Below are 20,783 nucleotides of genomic sequence, written 5' to 3' on the forward strand. Positions count from 1 at the left end.
CTTGAATAACATAAAAAATGTACAAGGACATAGATATATTAACATACACATTTCAGAATATAAGCAAAAACATACACATACCAGTGTAGGCAAAGAACTTTTCCTATTGCTAACCTATGCAATATTATCTAAAACAGTATACTAAAATAATACTATAAAAAGACACTATAGATGAAAAGCACAATCTAAAAGAGAAGGAAAATCTAAATGCAACCTTATATCAAGCTGTCTTGCCAGTAATCTACAAGATTAAGTGTTATGTTCATATATTTGGGATAACAACAGTTTTTTTGCAACTGTTTCACAATTTGGAAATTTATCGTTCTATATTATTCTATCAGTAATTTACGACATAATTAAAAATAGGTTGTACTGATCATAAAAAATCTTAATTAAATTACGAGTAACTAGGTACAAAAGCAGATGATAAACCAACCTGGACATTATGAATATACCGTGGGAATAAAATGACAGGTCCACATGCGTACAGAACCACGAAAAATATTTACTTCAACTAATCATTCTATGGCAAATCTAATATGTACCTGGACATCCGATCTGGTGGCCGGTAGTGTTCTTTGTTAATATGGATCATTCCAGATACCTGAAAATAAAAGTATTCTAAAATTAGTAATTGTAATATTCATTGAAATGACTAGGAAGAATGTACTATCAGTTTGGAGAATGTGCGATATATACTCTCATATTTACACTTTTGTCATAAAGGGTTTATACAAAAAATATATGCTGATTTCTAAGAAATTATAAAGTTAGACACAGACACCCAAATAAGTAAATAATACTAATAAATCAATCATCTATAGACTGAACTGGATGGAAAAATATTAATACAAATACTTGAAATATTAAGTAAGTTGAGATTTTTCAGCGACAAAAATGGGTGTGTCCGTGTGTAACATTAAATGAAAATACCGTAAAATGTATTATTACAAACAGCATTACATGCATGGAGCAACATTGTATACACACGACAATCGCTAATGAGAACTAGTAATATGAACCATGTGTGTCCTGCGCCCCACTGACACAAATCTCACTAACCAATACGTAAAAAAGAACGATCTGTTTGGAAATCATGAAACGAACGGTCCTAACTGCACAGGACAGACTGGTCAGTCGATTGGTTGATAGTCAGATTGCAGGAACACTGTATTAGTCGACATTGAAATATTGTTCGAGTCCTCTCAAGTCTCGGATACGTCCCATAAAAGCCTGTTTACGATCACCCACAATTGCGGCTTTTCACGTCACACCTGTGGCTGTAATAAAACACTTTATAGGCGACAAAATGTACGACTCGAAGTTTTGAACGTTTCTGGTCTTTCGGAAGGATAAATCATTTACACATTAATTATTATTTGCCCTTTGGGACATTTGATTGGCTTTATCTATTTGATTTCATTAGAATTGTTTTAATTTCTTTTTTATGATAATCATATTCATGTTAGTGTAATAGTATGCTGGCGAAGCGGGACTAATAATGTTACATTTCGAATTATCTGTTTCTTAAAATGATGCTATGATCTTTGTCCTGTACTAAGTAATCTGTTTACAAAAAAGTATAGTAAGGATAGTGGTAACCTAAAAGGAGTGGTGTCATGTATTCTTACTTACTTACTTACTTACTCATTATAACTATATACCTATATGTAATCTAAAGTTATTCTTGGAAGATATACAAGTATATTGATATTTCTTTATAGATTGATAGATAGTATTTCATAACAGACTGTGTGTGTTCATTTACGTAAGCACGTTAAATTTTTTAGGATTAGTCAATACTTTTTTAAAACAAAATATCTTTTAACATATTTAAATTCGATACACAGTTGTAAAAGAGAACAAGAATGTAGAATATTTACTGTGCTAGACGGAACAAAGGCATCTTTGGCACGCGACCTATATCCTGAAGTTTCATTCGATATACACTCAGTACATATAGAGTAACGTCTTCGCAGCCACTTGGGAATCATAGATATTGAGTTCAGATACAAATTCTTCTAGGAATCGTATTTAACGAACCGTAACCAGTCGTGAACGCAGAAAAACAATACAACTACAATATGGCATGGATGTCTCCAATTTTAGACTATCCAGGCGGCTGTTTAATTAAAGTTATCATTACCTTGCACTGGTGTGTAGTGCTGTGTTCTCGTGGTCTTATTAAAAATATAGGGTACAAATTGGAATGGTGACATGACATGGTTCATCGCTACAAAGAAAAATCCTCTTAGATATTTTTTGTATATTGATATTTAAAGTTTAAAGTGAATTATACTGTTAATTTTAAATAGGAACATTAAAAAAAACATACATACATCTCGATGTATACTTTCATAGTTTTATTCATATTACTAATACTATCTCTGATTTTCGGACTCATCACTATCTGTATCGAATATAGTCATAATAATTGAGTATTTCAATGAGTCAAAGTTGGAAGCCGCTAAGCAACAAGACTCAAGACTATTAAATGTATATAAATATTTCCACGGATAAGAGCAAGCTGCGATAAAGCAAAAAAGTATTTAAGTATTAATAAATGAAGCCCGTATTATCTTATAAAGCCTCAGAATCTCATAAATATAAAATATTTTGAAGTAGAAATACTTATTTACATAAGCTTCTGTATAATAATAATCAAGTTTGTGGATAATTTAGTAAGATCACTTTCCAGCACGCATCGTGGGCGATAACGAGAGTTTGGCAAATATTCTCCCACGAACACAAACTGAGCATAAGCATACAATTACGGTTTGCCTAATTAGTGACATTAATTTCATGGAAACAATAACCGTTTGCGGGGCTGAACTGTAAAATTATGAAATTTATAGCAACGAGGGACTAATATCTAAGTAACTCATTACAGAGTAATTTTTTTTATCTTAAATAATGTTGTATGTATTTTCAGTGTTTTTAATATACCCATTTAATTAGATATAATTTTATAGTAAATATATTTTACCGACGTTTACTATAAGTTGGTTTGGAGCTGACTGGCGATACAGCAATGTTATTTTCGGTTGGAATCAACAGTTTGTTCAACTACCAGATAGAACAATGAAAAATTACGACACATAACTACTAGAAGTCATGTATACTTTACTATCAATTCACACAGCGCCATCTAGTCCCTAGCTAAGTAGAGCTTGTGTTATGGGATATAACTGATATAAATAGATGGATACATTTTTTTTAATGAATAAATACATATTATACATAGAAAACACCCAGACCGATACAAACAATCATACTCATGAATACAAATGTTTTTACCGTGCGAGGAATCAAACCCACGACCATCGGATAGTAAAGCAGTGTGCTAAACCACTAGACCACCGAGGCTGTCTAAATCTAATTTTAGTAGTACCATATCTGTGGTAGTACCATAGAAGATTTTAGATTATTAAATTATTTTAATTAATTGCATTTGTTTCCATTATTAAAACAGCAATAAAGTTGCTGATCTCAAAACAAAACTATAGGTTTTTCAGCGGCAGGGAATACGTCCTATATCTCTTAGGTGTACAGTGGCCTAGTTAGTAGAAAACAATAGTGAGTTAATAGAGTCGACCATGTGTGTTAAACAGTTTAGCTTTTGTTGCTTGTTTTTATATGGAATGCAAACTGGAATAACAAATCATAGACTAACAAACAAGTCTATCGTCATATACATAGACCAGTTTTAAAGTTTATACAACATATTAACTTCTCCGAATTAAGAAATAATTAAAAATTATTATTGAAAGTATTAAGAACTTTTCATTAATTTATTAAAATTACTATTTTATTATATATAATTACTATTAAGTAAAATAACATAAATCAAAACTTTGAACAATGTCGTCGTGAGTACTTGTCTTAAGCATCTGTATTTTTGTTCTTAAGTTGCTCTTCTTGCAAGCCGAGTTCTAGTTCTGTTAAGTTACGATTAACACTTTCCTTCAGGAGGACAGCCCGAGTAGTCCTTGCTGTCTTGAAATGATAATATTTATTTTACATAGACATATAGAAAACAGAATTAGCCTATCGTTATAATCTCTTGTTACTTTTAATTTTTTATAGACGTCATGTAGTGTGAAGAATTGTAGTTGAATTAATTAAAACGTTTTTTTTTTAGAGATTGTTGAATCTTTTAGAAACAAAATTACAGTTATTTTAAATTCACGTACATTTTATGTTTACCGCTACATAGATTATTATTTAACCTTAACCTGTGGTTTGAGGGCCGACTATCACGAAATTGAATCCCAACCTCAATTAAAAAATGTTTTTCGCTTGCTTCGTATTTTAGAGGATACGTAGAGGTGTCGTCAGGTTGAACATGTTAAAGGCTTTCGGGTATAACGAGACTAGAGGGCGCTATATTCACACACAGGTACCTAGTAGCTGTAATATGAAATGTTTGTTCTATTTGTGTTGTTATTATTTAATTGCAACATGTTGACTTAGTGATAAGTCCAATATTTCACAATAATTTAATTAAAAGTATACGATTTTGTAGGCAATATCTGTTTAATCTACCATTTTACACGAACATTGTTGGGTTTCGTGTAATTAATTATTGTTCAAAAGCAAACACGTCACAATTATATGGCTTAACAGACTGAATATACATATATCACATATAAAACAACATAAATATTATTTTTTAACCAATACAACAATTATTTTTTTCTATATATAGGTACATCATATTTTTGATACGCATATGATATGTGTCTGACTGATTATTCTTTTCTGATTAATAGCTAGAAGTAGTTAGTAGTAGTAGACGTTTTATTACGATTTAAATTATAAACGAGTAAAACGAAAATAACTTTTTGTAAGGTTGACGAATATTTATAACTGTAAATGAAATGCCACCAGTAAGTGTTTGTTTAACTTTTATATATTATATATAGTTACTATCTGGCCACATTAACTCATAAATTTTAAGTGCAACAACACAAGTTGTGCAAAATAGGTAGTTAGGTTCATTATTCAGAATAGTATTAGGCTAATTGGATGACTCTGCTACTAGGAATATAAGTTGCATTATACAATAGATACAATGCACCTAATGAAGGTTCGGAAGGCACTGACGTTACCTCCTCCCTGTTTACGAGCTTCTTAGGAGTGAGTTTGCGAAGCGTTGTCTGATTGTAGGCTTCACTTGGAATTCAGTAGTGCAGAAATAAATACTTATCTACTATTTAGTTCAGACTTTTGCAAATAAAGGCACGGTAGAAGTAAATTGAACAATAGAATAAAAGAATTTCAACTTAAAGAAGATGAAACTTCATTCACTTTGCATATATAATATTTCTGCAAGTTCATATTTCCATTTGGAGATATAATAAATAGTTCATAAGGTGCACTTATCTTACCTGTGAGATGACATTTGCACGATCCCCGTAGTCAGATACACGTTGCATACGTGTATCTGAACAAGACTTCACTTATACAGCGAGGTAAAGCCGAGTACGTTCTGACATTTTGACATACGAGCTTAATTACATTTGTATTTTATACACAAAGTAAAATAGTTACTTGCCATGTTGTACTTTTCTAACTATTCATCATAATTAAATATATTAAACTTGTATGTTAAAAGTAGGTATATAATAATACTTAAATTAGATGTGATATTTATCTACTATATATAAACATTGATATGATTAAATTTCTTTAACTTTACCCGACAATTTAGTGTGAAGGTTTTTTGGTAATAAACTGTAATTGTTAAAAATATAACTCTATTTATTATGTAATAATATAATATTTCTGTCACTGTATTGTATAACATTTGTTTCAGGCGGAGGAGGACAAACAGATTCTTTCCTAAACTATCTGAAGTCGAACACTTTGAAACGGGTTGAAATTTACCCTAAAGTGAGTGTGCAAATTTTGACCGTTTGTATACATGGAGGGAGGGAAGTAGTGCGACTATTTGACAAATACCTTTCATTTCACAAATTCAAAGATAGATAAGACAATAGACCATCTTGGCGTTATACATAATATATAGTCAAAGTCCACATAGACATATATATGTATTAATATATTAGTGCTAGTTGGCTATATAAAATAGCTATTCATAATAGGAAATTTTCTAGTTGAGCATGTGATATTACACAGGATGGAAGATATTTATATGCAGATTCAAGTATATATAACAAGCAATGCTTAGAAAATAAGCATTCAGCCATAAAACGACGTTTGTTTCAAAATATACGCATAGGATGATAGTAAAAGTTTTATGGCTCAGTGCGGCTCGTTTGGAAGGAACTAGCCGATGTCGGGTAGTAATCTGAGCTTTTTGGCTTTTATAACATAATTGCCATGATTGTCTCTTATACTACTAATAGTGTATATATAGATATCTTAAAATCGTCTCATATATACCTACTTATTTTCAAAATGTGTGTAATATTAATAATAAAAATATCTATCGATTTTTTAATAACTAAATAATAGTTAACATTTCATATGATGATAATAAACCTTTAAAAACTTGTTTTATTATACTCTAATAAGAAACGTCCTTTTTTAGAATATATTAAAAATATAAGTAACAATAATAATTTGATTTATCCCTCTGATATGCGATTATGTTATACGTATATACTATACTATACGTATATATATACCGTCAAGATCTTCTTAGAAGGGATATTTTTGTCGAAAATATTTCAGGTGCGCAAACAGTAACATTGTGCCGGGAGTAGACATCAAAAGCCGTTCATCAAAGATGAGTGTTGCCGTGTTGAGGGTTCCAACCGCCCCTACTGTATGAAAGTGATGACAGCTAGTTAAATCTTACATTGTGTCACTTGTATGGTATGTGCTGTTATTATGAGTATGTGTATGTTTTTAAAGTAAACAAATAATAAGCTATTCTCAGGAGAATAATTACGGACGTAGCAATGGGGGAACCATTGGCATAACATTGTACATTTTTTAAAGTAGTTCAGGATTATTTGACTTCTCTTAATAAAAATATACACATTAACTTAAATATAAATTGGGATTCATCAACATCAAAATTATACTTAGTGTTTTTATTAAACACGGGTTTCAAAATTGTAGTAAAATAAATTCTAAAATCGATTTTCAATTTAGAAAAAGGAATTTTCAATTCATTAGGTCCGATAAGAAAATTTAGCTGAAAGTACAAATACTCATATAGTTGTAACCTCGAGGTTCTTTCCCGGACGTGGAATGAACGTATGAATAATGTATAAACGAGTGAATGGGTGATTGACACAAAAAATTATTGAAGAGAAGTATCGTAACATTACAATCATACAATATTTGACAATGTTATGTCATGTATGAGTAAATATAACAATTGATAACTATCGGGTACCTTGCTTTCATGAATAAAGGATCTAATCAAGTCCGAAGCTAAATAAAAAATGCGAATATGATTACAATAGTTTAATATGAATAATTATTGTATAAATTTCGTTAATGATTAAATATTTGTATTAAATAGTATACCTAAATGCTATGTTACTAAAATATATCTATTATTCATATTGTTTCTGCTTATTTAAATATTAAGTGAGTGTTGGTCACCAGTATAAGGTACATAACAGTTGAGATAAAATTTAATTATACCTCTTTTATTACTGTACAGACTAATTAAAAACAAATGAAAATATTAACGTACCACGGCAACATTACAGTCTTTTCAGGCACGTAATAATGATATTTTAATCGGGACATGCGACCGGAAGCCACCGTACACAACCGGATGAAACACGGCGTACACAAAACTGTATGCAGTAAAATACTCGTAACAGTCGACCATGATGTCAGAGATGCCTATTAATCTCAGCAAAGAATATCAAATGGATCGTATTAAATTATGATTTGCTTTATCGTTACTATTTTAATATTTTTAGGACAGTAATCCAGATAGAACTATAGAATCGAACGCATTTTGGAAAGTGAACGAACTGTTATTATATATGGAAAAATCTTTGTAGATTATATATATTTGCTTACGCCGTCAGTATTTCTTTAGATAATATATGGATCTAGTTTCTAAAAGTGACAAGTCACTATAGACGGATATTTAAATGACCACCCGAATTCAAGAATACTTTAATGGTAATAGATAAATTACAAAACATTTCCTCTTTTTCAAGGGTACTCGGAAATAATCAATCATATTTTCTTCGAGATGTCTAAGAATTATTTTCCTTACTAACACAAACACCAGACCTTGATAAAATACTTTGTTTTAATAGAATGTTTTTCAAAGACGACCAAATTTAATATAATTGTAGAATACAAATTTTCTGATTAATATATTAATCCTAGATAATTATGTTACGAATATACATAGTAACTACAATCAATGATGTGACTTACACATCATTATGAGCTCAAATGTTTTTAATTGCAATACTTAGTAGTATCTCACAATAGTATAAATTATGGAACGAGATATTAGAGACTGAATGTTTCTAACAATTCTCATGATGCTTTACATATAGAGACCTTTTAGTAGGATTAACACTGAACGGAATCTTATTCTAATTAATGAAAGTAAGATATGGGGGAATCTAACCACATAAATTCACTCAAGTGTATTTCTAAGTGATAAATAACATTCGAAGAACCTTAACAGGTCTGCAGGAAATGTTAATGTACTACTAAATATATGTACTCACATGTAGGTGCCTATATATATGTAGAGGTATTACATACTTAACAAAATAAAGTAATTCTGTAGCTCATGAAGCGCCATTTGTTTTGTATGTCCACAAACGATTAATTACTGCAAATAAGATATCTACAACAATATATCCTAGTCTTTTAATGTGCAGGAATTATTGGATACCTTAAATAAGGAGTCGTGTTGAATAAATAAAGGGACATGAGAGCTCCTTTGTGGCAAAAAATGTAGAACTCGAGTAATTCACTGTGAATAATAAACGAAGAATTTCCACGAGAAGCCCCCTGCTCGGGGTACTAGAGTTGGGTTGGCAAGGTGAGACTTCCATTACGCGCACCGGAATATGAAATGTATCAATTAATACTAACGTGGGATCACAGGTAAGTTGCGGTTACAGTCTGATATGATGCTTATTATAAATGCAACTATATCTACATATTAATATTCCATATCCGCATATCTGTATAAGGTAAGGAGATCGTTTATAATAAAATTAATAAGGAGATATTTAGAAATAATTTTGTTATTATAAACCGAAATGACAGTTAGTTATGTTATTATCATTATTAATTATTACTGCTAAAGCTTATACAGCTTTAATGAATTATAAAATTCTTATATATGCAACTCTTCAGAAGTTAATAAAAGAAGAAGAAAGAAGTTAAAAGTTCAAAAGTTGATACAATTAAATGAAGGAAACAATAAAAGCTCCAACACGGATGGCGTCGTTTTGCAATTGTCCGCATTAAAGACACTTTCGTTTCTTAGTGAAAGCGACCTGCAAATAAATCGCGCCAAAGAAACAATGCACGCATTGTTCACTCTAAATCGGTACATATAATTCATATATATACACGTTTTGAACTTTACCACCGGGCCAGATAATATTTTATCAAATCGCGATAAAAGTAAAAGTGTTCTTTATGTTCAAACACCTGGCAAAAATAAACGACGGGTGTAATACAATGTTTTACTGTATTCGTATTTTGTAACGGTCAAGTATACTTGTTTCTGTAGATTCTTTTCAATGAAAAATGATGTACGATATTTATTAATGCTTCGCTCCTATAAATCCAGCGTGATGTCATAACTTATAGACTTTCTTGATAAATTTACTATTCAACACTAAATATGTTTTTAATTAGAACACGTAGCTCTTCTACTAGGGCGTTCAAACAAACACTCAAACTATTCAGGTTAATAATATTAGTATAAATTCAAATGTATAATATTCGCAATATCTGTATTAGGTAAGTATGTACATAAATAGACGAGCTCATGAAATATGGTCAGGTATGCACCTATGAATTCAATAGGCATTGTTAACATATTGATTCAACAATAGGTTGGTAAACTGAGACTGCAGTACGGCATGACCTAGATATAATAGGTACTAGTGACCTGTCATGAAAGCTTGATAATACCACTATATGTGTATATAGATAGAGCTCTGTGAACTCTAGTAATTCAACTCTCTAATACCTAACTATTTCAGTTAAAGATAAAGTTACATATTTTTCTGGGCTGGGCCTCATCAATGTCCAATATTTTTGCAGTCATTAATTTAAACTCAAAATCATTTATTCAAATAGGACCTTGCGTAAGGTTGAGGTCATTATTTTTTATCACTGTCCGTTCCGCTCGGTTCCATCCGTTAATACAGTTAAGAAGAATCTCTCGACTGGTACTTTTTAATAATATTTTTATTTTAAAATCAGTTTCTGTTATTTAATCACTAGCTACGCGCCTCGGCTTCGCACGGGTGTACAGTACAGTATATAAACCTTCCCCTTGAGTTATTCTATCCATTGCTAAACACTGCATTAAAATCCGTTTTGAAAGGTCTAAGTATGACAGCGGAAGCGACTTCATTTTATGCTATGTAAAGATTACCAGTTATATAAAAACCTATTTCCTATATACCTATATTGTTCATAATGTCTATTTTAATTAATTAAAGCAACTTGGAAATTGCTAAGTCTCGCATCATACTTACGTATAACACCTATACATTCTAACTCACCTAGACAGTACTTTCACTTGGCAGACACATGTATCGGTTAAAGTCTAGAGTATTGAAAGTATATATATTTAATTTAAAAATACGATACTTAGAGTAAATAAATAAATGTTGCGAAAGAGTAGTATACTTTCCTGAAACTTTTGATATAACTTATTATTGCTCTGTATTGCGAGATTATTGCAGTAGCATTTTAGCTATTTATTTATATCGAACTTGGAATCTCCAGCGAAAAGGGGAGCTTATGGTGACGACCTAGAATGGGTTTATTTGGGCTTCATGGGCATTAAACATATTATTTAAAAAAAAATCGCATGAAGGAATCATGCGATTTTTTTTGAAAATATATGTTTTTTCTAAATTACTGTATAATCTTTATTTACGTATAGTAAATGTGATAATTTGTATGTTGCTACTATTTCATGAAAGACTGACTGTACTAGACTGTACATAAATGAACGAAATTTTGTATCTACATAGGTGTTATATATATACCTAGGTTTCATACCTACATATATTCTACCTTGACACGTATTATATTTTATACCCGAACTATATGCTGGAAGTAAATACGAGCTAGACATTGTATAAATGCTATTTTCCAATACTGTAGTGTAATTGTGATAAAACGTTAACGTCGCTATTTATTGTCCACATAAAAGCAAACTAAAAGTAATAAAGTGAAAAGCGGCGGCAAGTGTTTAGGGTTAATCTCCCTTTATAATTTGACGAGGGTGCCATCCCAGTTTAAATTTTATACGTATTTGTACAAGTTTATAGTCGCTAGAGATGTCGACTTATAGCTGAGAAATCGTTATCGTTACAATGAGAAAGCGTTCGATAAAATAACAAATTGTACCTTATTTTTTAATTGCATCTGATTTTACTATTTAATTACTATATTATACATAAATTCGAGGTTTTATTGTAGAGAAACGAAATCTTCTGAAAGTTATGAAGCGACCAACTTGCGGAATATATTTTTTTTATAAATAAAACGATTTAGTAAATCAAGTCATTAATAGTTAGTAAATTCAGGTAACACATATTAGATACAAAAATAGAAAACAGATGATATTTGTATTCAGTTGAAACTTAATTATATTTTTATTTTTTAGATTATATATAGACGGCTCGCCAATTCAGAAAGGTATGAATGTAAAGTCTTCTATTGGAATGTAAAATTTAGAATATAAGAATATAGTATACGAATTTAACAATAGACAAAAGTGAACAGAGAATAAGAGCTAAAACATAGAATATTTGCAACAAAACTATTTTAAGAATGCAGTGGAGCAACTAAAGAATATTATTAGCCATTTCTAGCACGTTTGGACTTGGAGGATAAGAACGGGGATTAGCTCACTTTCCATTTATATATTATCCTACTAGTAATATTGTAAATGTTAATGGTTCTTTTTGTGCATTAATTTTTCATTAATATTATAAGAAGTTTAGAAAACTATGTGGATATTTCTTTTCGTAAAAGCTACAGCATGGATTATAATAAAGTTTGCTACAAAGATTAATCCAGAATGTAATACATACGACATATTAATGTCAAATTTATAGATAACGCCGTGGGATACAATTATTAAGTACTAAATAACAAAAACATACGTAATCATTTGTTGTTACTAAATTATGCTTAAACGTGAAATTGTATTAATATGATATATGATATGCAGATAAGCAATATTCTAAATCAAACATGGGATACATTTTATTCGTATCTACGCAAGTAAAACTGTAAGGCACCAGTAGTTATGTAATATCTTCTGGATTTATTTAAAAATATGTCAAAACATGCGTAATTAGTTATGGTCATGCTTAATTCATCTTATACCACGACACCACGTTGAATTTAAATGAACCCTCAATGAAATTTGGTCACATAAAGAGTTTACCGCAACTTCAATAGTTGGCAACGCTTCTGACTAAACTAAGTAGATATTATTATATTTGTCATAGAATTAAACTATATTACTTTTTATGAATCCTTCAACTATAGATTATTTATTATAACTAGTGGAAATTTGACGATAAATAATTTAAATTATAAGTTTGTAAAATATTATTAAAGTCTAACTATTGTCAAAGATTTTTACGAGTGGGTGTGTCAAATACATGACAGTGTGTGTATTGTCAAGGGATAGGATCCGGAAATATGAAATGTCTAACTTCTACACCGCGAAAATAGTCGTAGTACTTTTATTAATATATGGCATGAAGCATAAAACTATAATTAATTCTCGCAACATGCATTATGAAATTAGATTTGAATGTGTAATTAATATCGCGAAACTAATTTATACCACTGGCTTCATAATACCAATTATCGCTAACTTGTTAGTAAATAATTATTTTAAGTTGTATTATGAAACGTGGTCTTATTTTATTAACAATTTTAAAATTTTTATACTGTACTTTCAAATCGTTCAAAATTATGACATAAATAAATAAAAAGGAGAAAACTACATAAATATGATTTAAAAATATAATAACTGTAATATTTTACAAATAGCATGTAGCTAATACAGGTTTAATATGAAATATTACTGTGTATTTTATTATTCTGATGTCGAATTTCTCTTTATATTACGTACAACAAAGAATTTTTAAAAACAAACAATACTCTGGATTTTCATAAAGTTCGTTTGAGTAGAAAATAAGCATCTGCTGGGAATCTGTAAATCTCGAGGCGTATAGAAAGATAAAAGAATGAATAAAGAAACACTCTTTCTGTAGCACGCTGTAAAAAAAGTTATGGTAAACAGTGACCCACTTCGCCCTTGCACCAATGCTTTGCTTTTCACAACAACAGACCTTCGAAAGGGGCCAATTTTGGAGGATCAACATAAACACGCGATGGTGTTTACCCTTCGCATGCGAGGCGTGACGGGAAAAAGCGGCACACTGACAGACTGATATTGAGTGTACAGGAACAAATTAGCATTTCAGAGACGTGTAACAAAATGCCTCTACTCTGCCGACTTAATGAACTGGTAACATCGTCATTAAACGCCTTTACGTCAATGTAAACCTAACTCGGGTGTGAGTACGTTGCCAAAATTTGGCAATTAAATGTGCATGGCATGCACTCCAGGTGTAGCTATCGATTTAGTTTTCGAACGTAAGTCTCCTTTGATACTCGGTATTGACGATCCCAAACTATAAATACCTGAATAATTTTGAACTTGAGTACAATCTTAGTAATATGTGAAATTCTAATTCTCGCTGAATCTCTAATTCGCAGAGGCTTTATATTTTCTCTGCATATCCCATATTGATATGATATTGCTCGCGACTTTATATATCTACGCTATACAAACTATATATAACTATACTAAACAATAAACAGACATAAATATTCATGAATACAATGAAGATATACTATAAAGAATATTCGCAAGGAACGATTATTTTTAAACCTTTCCATAAATTGTAATAATCAACCATTTGTTTAGTTTAACCATCAATAAGTATCTAATATTTTTGGTTTAGATATACATAATATGCAGTTTTCTTATAATTTACAGGAACTATAGATTATTATTGCGGTTTAATTATGCGGGAATAATAAGATTATTAATAATAAGAAATATTTAAGTATTTATAAAACTTTTATCATTCTTGTGTTTTTATTGTATCTCTTTTATTTATCTGAATAACAAACACATGAATAATTCCCGAAGCGCATAATATATTGAATATTTATACTAACTTTATTCTTTTCCTTCTCGAGTTTCTCTAAAAATATTATACCTGATATTGTATGTGAACTACATATGTAGCAATTTGCAGAACTTATTGATATTTGTCAAATTATTGCAATAATGCGAATATTAATCTATATTTAACTAACTACTTAAGAATTATAAGAATTTCTTTCATGTGTTGTAATATAAATATATTTAGAAAAAATGTCTTGCCAAAGTAACTGGTGAACATATTTTTGCCTTAACAAGTAAGATTTTGTACAGAACAAGGTTTTGTACATTTAATAAAACTATTTACATATATACCTAGATAAAATTTTTATATTTTCATATAAGAACATAAGAAAGCAAAAGTAAGATATGAATAAATTCATGCGTGAGGTGTACGTCGAATACTGATGCAAAAATAGAATATAAATGGCATAAAGTGTGTCACGGTGAAAATTGGTAAAACGAAAAGGAAAGATATGTTTGATAAAAGCAGATGTCGCGCGGTGAGATTTGTTGAAAGCCTGAGAGTTCTTATGCATATGTAAAATGACCGACTCAAATGGAAACAACCATTTATTAACGGTGTGGCGTCTTATGTATGTAAAGAAGGGGCATAAGTACATTTTAGATGTCAAACAAAGTACGGAAATTCTAATGTTAAACTCTTAGCTTACAATAACAGGGTTATCATATACGCGATGTCGGTATTAGTGATAATATAAAGATTTTGGGTTGCTATATTAAACAGTCGCCATAACAACCATCACATTTGATGAGATAAATATACCATTATTCATTAATTGAGAAAGCGATAAAATTAATCATAATGTTGTAATAATATGTAAGCGTCCATAGTTAAGTGACATAATGAAAAGCAATAAATGGTCATAAGTAAAAAAGGAGAAGTAAATCAAGAGATGAATTTATTGATCTCTATTATTCTTTACTGACAGTAATATGTAGCTCAGTTGCTGATAACTCTCCTTGGAATGGATTTAACGGATTACGGTTTTGCTTTTATAATCGTTATGTTATTTTTAAATCTCCGTAAACCAATTAACAATTATCGATATGAATATGAGTAGTTCGAGTTATAATTGAGATTTCAAATCTGTTTCATGGAATAATTGTTAGCAATTGGGTTACATAATCGAGTCCCAAATCACCTGAGTCGGTGGTGAAATCGAAACAGCTAGTTTTAGAGTTCCATTAGTGACCTAAGATTGGTTTCCGTTTGGCACAACGCCAGCCTCTTTCTTTGAAGTGGATACGTTTTCGTACAATAGTAGTATTGTGAGTTTTAACAATATGTGGTAGTATTGTTTGTGGTGATGATCAGGTAAAGGTCTATTCCTTTATTCCCTTCATATTACTTACTACTAAATTACATGTAGTAACATTTATATCAAATACTGTTACATAAAACAAGATAAGTTTTTTATAAAATTAATCTTTTTATATTATAATTATTTTATTAATTTATTAATAATGTTGGAATTAACTTTTATTTTCAAATATAAAATACATATAACAGATAGATTTATAAGAAAAAGAATTATCGTTATTTTTACTAATAATAATACCCGTGTAAGGTATAAAAAAAGATTTATTTGTTTATTTCTTATCTCTTTGCACCTTAATCGTCATAAAATTTTATACTCGTGTAGAATTCCTAATTAAAATATAACAGGTTACTTTTATCGCAGTCATTCATTATCTCCCTGTCACGCGAACTAATTTACGCTATATAAAGCTTAAGAATTAAATTTATTTTTTATGTCCCATTTACAGCTTTCGAAGCAACACCCCAAAGGAATATATACCTACTTATTGACATTATATTGGGGTATTGCGATCAACTCCAGTCACTTGGGCTTCGAGCCTCCTTGACTAAGGCTGATTGTAATCCCGCTTTGTCAGAATCCGGTGTGAAGAGAGGAACTGGCCGAGAGCTATTCAACTTTAATATGAATGCTTGAAACAATGTTGAGTTATGGTCTCCTTTAAATTTTTAACGCTCACAATTTTTTTACACCATTCCGGCTTTTGCAAAATCTGAATGAATTCTTACGCAAATATAAATTCTTAAATATTTTAACATACCTATCGTTTTGCAATATTTACTAATACAGCATGAACGATTAAAATTGCATGTTTCAAATTGATCATATTTTTGGTGATTACAAAAAACTGTTTGAAAATTAATTCAACTATTTAATTAAGACAAAAATCCCAATCAAATGTAATTTTACGCGTATTGGAAGAGATCGCGGGGTCAGCTAGTAGAATCTAAAAATATGCAATGCCATTTAGTATTTCATGCGCATGTTAAGACATGCGCATTTAGCATATTTTTAGATTTCTATGTACCTAGTTAAGTCTAAGTAGTAGATATTTAATAGTATACATAAATATCTACTACTAAATATCTACTACTAAGGTAGTAGATATTTATGTATACTATTAAATATCTACTACTTAGACTTAACTAGGTACAGCGTTATATTGTAACCTAAACTAAGACGCTGACGCCAGCCTATTCAGTTGGATCGATATTGGCTGTATTGTTTCGTGCCTTTTAATAGTCTTGAATTGTACGCTAGCAATAATATTAGTTCGATATTTTGTGGCCATTCGATGAGCTAAACGACATTGTAATCCATTTATTTGGTTTACTCTTGGTTGCATTTCAAAAGAACTGTACAAGATTGGATTGACTTGAAATCGATATTGAGATTACATTTAACAGAGGATATGCTGGTTTGTATCCTCACTTTCTCATGTCGAATGTAAATACGTTAATCTGTATTAGACCTAAATTTTATTTTATAGGCTTGTGGTAATGTAACGCAGAGCGAAATTAGTTTATAACTAAACTAAAATAATGACGGAAGCCCTTATTAAAATATGTTTTTTGTGTGTGACCCCAAAGTGACAGACGCAAAACAATACTTTTGTAACTATACGTTATTACCTTTTAAAATTAGAAACAGATATTTAAAAGTAAATCAAGATGTGTTGATGTGTATGTCTACAATTGTGAATATCACATATAATGTGATGATAGGCAAAGATTATTCTAGCAACCAAGATAAGGTGAAGGACTCCTTGTCGTGATATTCTACATTATGGTTAGTATTTTATTTAATAAACATTTTACGAAGCTATTAATGCTCTTAATGTCATTATAAAGTTTTTCAACATCTAGTTAATAGTATATAATTAAAGGTATAGCAAATAATTGATCTAGTTAAATCAATTTTCATTTAATTCTAATTTTTTTTACTTTAAATTACATACATATGACCCTATTTAGTAAGGGCATATAACTATACAGGTACAGCTAGCATATTCTATTGCATACGTGCGCCTTCAAGGTAAAATAAAGTGTGCATTCCTTAGTCAACGATTAAATTTGCACGCATGTAAGGTATTTATTATTAAACTAATATACGAGTACTACAAGTTAACCGCCATATCAGTAACAACAATGGGTATGAGACAGAGAGACGGCATTACCTATCTATATATACGTTTGTGCCCATAATTAGTGTGATACTTAATAACTATTATAATGATGACCATCAAGTCTTCAGTTGACTTTGTTGCACTATTTTCAGCTGACATAACAAAATTTACTATAGAAGTTACTATTATATCTAGATACTATCCTACACAATTAATATTGTTTTGGATAAGTAAATACATCTGCTTTGCCAAATGAGTAACGTGTCGAATTGTTAATCTGAGTAGAATTAAAGACTTACAATATTTGTTAATGTTCTGAGACCCTTTTAGCTATTTGTCACTTTCTCCTGTTTGAAATGAAACTGGAAGTAATTTCTCTGCATGTGTGGTGCATGCAAAAAGACGTCATATTCCCGGACGCAGCTGTCAGGAATACCCTGGGAAAGTGCCGCCCGCCAGCTCTCACTGCGGACGGCCGGACGCCGCTGTGTGGAGCCCACGCCGCTACTGACATTGAACGTCAATTATTATGAACTTGACTTACTTTTTATACTTAGCATATTATTTGCTAGTCATTTGCTCTGGTTTTGCACAGGTCTATTATTATAGAAATCTCTACTTTCTTGAAAACAAAATAAAGACCATGTTATTCACTCATATTGTAACTATAGGATACTACTATAGGAAAAATTACTATTTCATAATCGATTAAGTATTTATTGGAGTTTATTCATTACAAACATATTCTTTAAATTATAATACTTTATTCTTTAAATAAAAATATCGTCGTTAAAATACTAATTCGGAATAAAGAACAATTTCGTTGTATCCTGTTGTTTTAAATGTATTTATTGTACATAACAGTGTTACAAATAAACAAACGAACTATTTCTCAATAAAGATCACATTTTTAATTGAGATATTACATATTATATTTTAACATGCCTATATATAATAGTTTCCGTTTAATTTTGGTTTATGACAAGGTATTCAGAACCTAGAATTTTCAACCTTATTTATGAAAGACTTTTTAAAAGTCATAGGGAACGTTCCCTTCAATGCGCAAATTGTAAACATACTCGACGCTCTAAATAATGTGCTAACCTAGTGCACCACCAGTTTAGAAAAAACTAATGAAATCTTTGTTATCAACTTTTCTAAAGCTGAATATTTAACTAGCTAAAAAAATATAACATAGCGACCTGGTAGTTTACAATCCTATTTCTTAAGACCCTACTAGTCCTGTATATAACATCTGTAATGTTCTAACTAATATTAGAATGTAAAAGGATGAGTGGGACTAATAACGGAATCTATTAATAAAATATGAGCTAATTTAAACAACATAACTAAACCAGAAAATAATGTAGATACATTATTGTTAACTCTATTTAAATCAATATTTTCACAATACTCTTGAGTGTGTGGGTTGCTGTGAAAATGTTATTGTATTGGAGACTAACAGATGCAAACGTTTTCTTGTATAAGTAAGTGAAGGCGTATGTAATGGTTCATTGTTTTTACGGTAAATGGTCTGAGATTACACAAATTGATGCATGTGTACTATAGAAGTGAAAGGAAGTATTCACATTTAGATAATAGATTCTCGTTTTTTAAAAAAACAATGCGGCTACTGTTGTTACATATACGATGGAAAATAATAGGAACTACAGAGTTATGTATGGTCACGTTCTCATAGTATTAAAAATTTTAAATGTCTATATTTACTGTCTAACATAAGTAGTATGTAAATATTGTAAATTGAATATTACTGTTCATACAAGGTCTTTGTGGACAAACTAAAAGACACTAATGAATTCACTTGCCTTTTATAAGTAATACTAGCCAGCCAGACCGTAAATATGGATTACCTCATTAGGTTCAAGGTTATAGTGGTTTGTGGTCTTTTGATAATGGCGAATAATAAAAATCCTTTCAGATACCTGTGCTACATAATGTATTTTTAAAAATATAAAGTCAATCCCTTTAAGATAGACTTAAGATGCACTTAGCATCCACCGGTTACCTTTAAACCCATTGCTCTCAGCTCACGTCGTTTCCTAAAATCACACCGTAGTAGCATTACAATCTGCACTTTTCGGTTCGATTCATTGCCAGATCGGTTTAGTTGCGACGCGTACTCGGTCGGCGGCTGGTGAAGTTGTTGTAGAACTAGTCTAGGGCGTCCGTCGTGTCTAGACGGCGCGTCGGGGCCCTATCGGCTGCCGTAAAATTATGTGACGTGGGCGGGCCCTGTACCGCTCTAGGATATCAGGGTAGATTCGATCTTCATTCACTTATTTAATTTATGGAAAACTTGTCGAAGTATCCGGTATGCATTAAGTAACACTTATCACGTACGTTAGATTTGCGTAGATACTATTTATGTTTTCAACCCTTCTAAAGAGAGAATGGTTAAATTATAGAGTACATTGTACATTGTGTGAGTACATTGTACATTTGTATGGCATGTTCTATGCTAAGTCAATTTTAATGATTATCCTAATTTAAGATTTATTCATGAATATATTTTACTAAAATAAAACAATGATACTACATCATAGTATCATTGTTTTACGCAGATTTTAGAACTCAAATATAAAATGTGAACTAACTATATACCTACACATGTATGTTACGAGTAAAATGCAATACAGAATTATAATAGCATGGAGCCCGTATTTCATTCCATGTGATACATTTAAAATTAAATTTAAAAGCAAATTCCGTTAGCGTTAGCGTGCAAGATTTGATACAAAGTCAGAGCACGTCGCCAAAAGCAAGATGGACCCGTCCAGGATGACCCTAGTTAGCCTTCTGATTCGGTGGAATACATAGTAAGCGAGATGTTCTCACTTTTTGTAAAGATATAGCTTCGGCTTCTTTTTGAATA

The 20,783-nt window shown here is 30.7% G+C and overlaps 1 protein-coding gene across 2 annotated transcripts in view; it reads right to left on the reverse strand.

The window, feature by feature from the left end:
• Positions 1 to 20,783, reverse strand: part of LOC131853624 (uncharacterized) — a 148,839-nt gene that overhangs the window by 81,742 nt on the left and 46,314 nt on the right. The window contains exon 3 of one of the 2 annotated variants that reach the window (XM_059204591.1): positions 546 to 604. The exons of the other annotated variant lie outside the window; for it this stretch is intronic. The gene's annotated coding sequence lies outside the window, so the exon portion shown is untranslated. The remainder of the gene's footprint in view (positions 1 to 545; positions 605 to 20,783) is intronic. 2 annotated transcript variants of the gene reach the window in all.

Source organism: Achroia grisella, unplaced genomic scaffold, assembly GCF_030625045.1.
Source record: "Achroia grisella isolate CSIRO2021 unplaced genomic scaffold, CSIRO_AGI_Agris_v1 utg903, whole genome shotgun sequence".
NCBI lineage: Eukaryota > Metazoa > Arthropoda > Insecta > Lepidoptera > Pyralidae > Achroia > Achroia grisella.